The following is a 4,908-nucleotide window of genomic DNA, read 5'->3' as shown; positions in this document are numbered from 1 at the left end:
TTATTGCAATATTGTTTTATTTTATGAAAATCAATAAAAAAAACACATTGACATCAATTGTTTAATGTCATTGGCAAAACATACCAAAGGGGCAGTTGAACCTACACATTTGGGGTTTCAATCAATCAATCAATTTTATGTTGGTCACTCTGATTGTTTGCAATGACAATGAGTTTGGATAAGATTTTCATACTCGTCTAAAAAAGAAAATCCGACTGGACCTGCGAGATTCGACGACAAGCCTGTTCGCGACTAATAAGATGCGACAGCCATCATTTACTCACGAATCATGCAAAAAAACTATCAAACTAGCACGATATAACATTATAAATTGGGAAACCTTCAATCGCACATTCCATAACCCAACATTCACGCACACAGATAGAGCACAAAAAGATAAAAATATTTTTATAGAAATAACTCAAGACCACCTTTGTCATATATACCTTTTAAAAATATTAACTTAACACATTTATGATTAACACTTTTTAGGTTTAGCAATTTGAATCATCATATTATTTTATCGAATTAGGTCACCCAAGCAATTCTGTCGTTTATATTATTTATTTTAGTCTAACTTTTGCAATTCCCACAAATTTCTGGCATTTTGGAAGAGAATTACCTGCAATTATCCAAATGTTGAATTTTTGGCGCTCCAGAAGTAGGCTATGTGTACCGATATGAAGGTAACTAATTTTGTTTGCCTACTTTATATCAAGTTGTGTAAATGGACTGAAACCAATAGGCAGAAGGTATATTCACTTGGCTAATATAGACAGTCCCCGAGGGGGTCGTAAATATTTTGTAAATCATAAAAATTGGTTATGTATTTGGCAAACGATCTACACCAGGGAGTTCCGAAAGTTGATTGATCGCGGACCAAAAATTGAAGCAAAAGAATATTCGCGGGCCAAAAAAGGGGAGCGGCGAAAAGGGCACGACGGCACGACTGGGGTTCAGGGCGCGCTCAAGCGCCCGGAGAAAATTTTGAAACATAGGAACTAAAATAAACTGCAAGATCGATTTTAGATACACCTAGCATCGGAGTTTCTTATGTAATAAAATTAATAATTACATAGTTAGGTGATAGAATACCCGAGGAATAAATAACAAGCACGGTTTTAACAATAAATTTGCAACCGATAGTGACTAATGAAGTTACTTGCTGAACTAGCATGCGGCTCCGTATAAATGGCTTCTTGTGGCTTGTTTTGTTACATAAAAAACATCCCAAGTTTACATATAAAAAAAAAACGAATAACGCATTCAAAAGATTGTCTGTCAGTCTAAATCGAAATTTTGATTTGTTAGGTTCATAGGAAAAGTTACTTTTCACATCAGGAGAAATGTTTTCCAAAACTTGCAGCATATATTCGCGGAAAAATTCCCCTTTAACAAACGGGCGATTCTTTTCGATGTTGCGGGCTACAATATAACTGGCCAAAAACGTAGATTCACTTTCATTTGATATTTCTTTGAACATGTTTGTTTGACCTTTGTATGAATTTAGCAATGAATTAAATTTTGATATACGCGCGTCAACTGATCATAAACTGAAGAATGCTTCGTCTTATAATGACGGTTAATGTTGTATTCCTTCAGAACTGGAATATTTCGTTGGCCTGAAAGACAAATCGCTGAAGTTTGATTCTATTCAATAAAGAAATAAGAACGCTGCCATCCATCTAAAATACATCTGTTTTCAGTGTCTATTTTTCGTTTTGTGACATCTTTGAGCTTTCCTAATATACGGCTGATACTTAAAATACTGTCGTATGTAATACTAATGCTGGTACGTATACAAAAGATACCGGTGTAATTGAATCGAAATACTCGTGCTTAAACTGTGATAATGGTGTAACAATTGGCGGCATCTAAATCGCAAAAAGTTAAACACAAAAAATGTCAAAACGTATTAGTATTTATTTGCAGTTAAAGTTCAACCGTTTAATTATTTCACTTAAGTTCGGCGGTCCATTTTAAGTCGTTACGCGTGCCGTAATTGACCCGCAGTTTGGGAACTGCTGATCTACACTGATACCTATGCCATATTCTATATATTTAAATACAAGTATACTTGAGTTGGAAATTACAGTGTGGAATCGCACCTCAAAATTCGGGGAGTGTTTTCAGGGAGGGGGGGTTCACCCTTTATAGAGGGGTGTAGGGAAATCACTGAGCGCATCACACAGAGAACGACGGCGATGGACAAACTTGTATATCTTGCTTGATTTTAACCAGAAACTACGAGAAGTATGACATGATGCTGTTCAGAAATTTAAAAAAATCTCATTTTCACTAAACCAAAATGCAATTTTTGCTGCCTTAGTCGTCGAAATAAATATGGTGGAAAATAATGGCCACGGTATAAAGTGGAGCCAATAGGCTACGTTGAAAAGCATATGCTTACATCCCAGGTAAGTACTCCTAGCTAAAACTGTTTATCACTATAAAACAGAAATTGAAGCTTTCTCACATGCTTGCTTGTAAACAGTTTCCGATGGACTTTGTGTTGATGACTTTATTTGGCCTTTGCATTTACTCTAATTCTTAAACTGTAATTGAATTATTTCACTATTATCAGGTATATATATATAGAACAGATGCCGATGTTCCGGCAAACAAAATCTACGAGTTTCTGCAAATTCGAAATGCTAATATTTCTGTTAGAAAAAACGTTAAACATCTCTGTCCACTTAATTTCAACCGGCAAAGTAAGCCAAATTGCATTTGAACCATGCTCATTTAAATAAATATCTCTTCATCGGTATTTGTCGAAAAGTGCATCGCTATTCAAAATCTGACTAGCCAACCAAACATATATATCATTTATCAATTTTGAAGACCAATCACTTCAGTCCAGTTTATTTCACCCTTCAAATTTCTCCATATGTTTGGCCTGACAGCATTGTAGGCTTCATCATGCAGCTACGATAGACATTTCTCGTAAAAATCGCAAACATTATAGAGTTACGTCGATTTCGCCAGAGCGTTCCAAGGATTTCAGAAGTACAAGTGATTGCGTCGGAATTAACAGACTTTACCCTTTTTCCTTCAAATTTAGCTTCACCTCTGACATCTACGGCAGGGATCGGCAACCTTTTGTCGATCGCGGGCCAAAATTAAGGGTTGCGAGTCATTGGCGGGCCGCACATATTTTTAGAAAGCTGAAACCGAACGGATGATACTTTTTATAATAAAAATCAAGCAGTAATACATCTCTCGAATAGAATATAGAATATATTTGTCTAATTATAATTAAATTATAGGCACATTAAACGAGTAATTGTGAATTATATACTTGTAAGGTTATAATATAATTTAGTTTAAAAAATATAATCGTCAAAACGGCTGTTTTGTTACTATGATTCAGTGAAGCGTCACGAGCCGGCTTATAATACTCTGCGGGCCGGATCCGGCCCGGGGGCCGTAGGTTGCCGACTCCTAATCTACGGCATTACTATTATCTTTTTCCAAAATTAAAATAATTTTGCTGAAGTAGGTGAGCTGGCAAAGGACAAATTTCAAGTGAAGTTCGTACGTTGGAACATTTAAGCATAAGAGTAGGACCGTAAATATATACTACTACGGTAGGACATCCTTCTTGAGAATTTGAATAACTTATCAAGCTTTCAAACATTTCCGTAATCCTTTGCAAAGCAGGTAATAAAGGGAGAAACCGAGTGTTGCCATGCTGTAATAGCCGTTGATATTCAATATCAACAAAATCGCAAAATGGTTTCTGCTCTGTTACTCGGACAGTGTGAATGTAAAAATAATCATACATTCTGACAACAACACAAACAGGCAAAGTATCTACGGCATGTTGGAAAGGGCGTCGCAGTGCAGTGTTGAACTACATGAGTCGCACAATCTATACCGGTTATATTTCTTTTAGTTTAAAAAAAAGCATTATTTGTTTTTCGTCTTTTTACGCCTCCAAAGTTGGTGTTGCAGTTATCCGCACAGAATCCAACAACTTTTCCGAGAACAGAGAGCAAGTATTCAGTAAAAGTTTTGGCGGTTTCCCTGGGTAGAGATTTGAATTCTAATAGTTTTATCTTCACACCAACATCAGGTAAAAAATAACGAACCACAACTGGAATAAGCTTTAAATTTTTTCTGTTTGATGCATCGAAGGTTACCGATACGAAACTGGTTTAAAGCAAAGTGACTATAAAACAAGTGGGGACACCGAGTGCAATGATGCATATCGGACGTCATTTTGTGTCCAGCGAATCGGGGGAAAGAGGCAGCGTCGGTTTGTTTTAGCTTCGTCAGAAGGTCTCGTTCGTCAGAAGGTCTCGTTCGTCAATTTGTTTGAAGATTTTTTACTGTTTTGCATTTTATTCGGCTAATTCCATTATTTTTTATATGCTAATTGCCTCGTGGAATCATACTGGTATCGTGCGGTTTCGTGAAAGTTGCGATAGTTATCTTATCATCCCGTGTGAGCTATACAACTTTGAAACCTCATATCTCACGAACCTTATATGATACGCAAAAAAGTTTTATATTGTTTGAAAGACAATCTAGGAGAATAATTATGAGATGGAAATAAAATGTCGCGATTATCATACAAAAATCGGCAAAATTGAAAAGCGTGTAATTTTTTTGAAGCACTTTTGAGTTAAATAACAAAAACTTCGATTTGCTCGTTTTAACCTAATATGACATCGACACATTTGCATAGGTTAAGAATAGCTTTCGATATTAGATATAATTTGTCGTGCACCAGTAAAATTGTATAAGTTATTTCATTCAATATTCTCCAATTCTTTAAATGTCCACTGCACCAACTTGAGTTAAACAACAACGTTCCCTAATTACTTAGTTACGCAATTACGTCGCAACGTTCCGTATGAAAAACACATATCGCTTTCCTTCGCAAGTGTGAAACGTCATTAA

This window comes from Styela clava, chromosome 5 (assembly GCF_964204865.1).
Source record: "Styela clava chromosome 5, kaStyClav1.hap1.2, whole genome shotgun sequence".
Classification (NCBI taxonomy): Eukaryota; Metazoa; Chordata; class Ascidiacea; order Stolidobranchia; family Styelidae; genus Styela; species Styela clava.
This window is presented reverse-complemented; position numbering follows the sequence as displayed.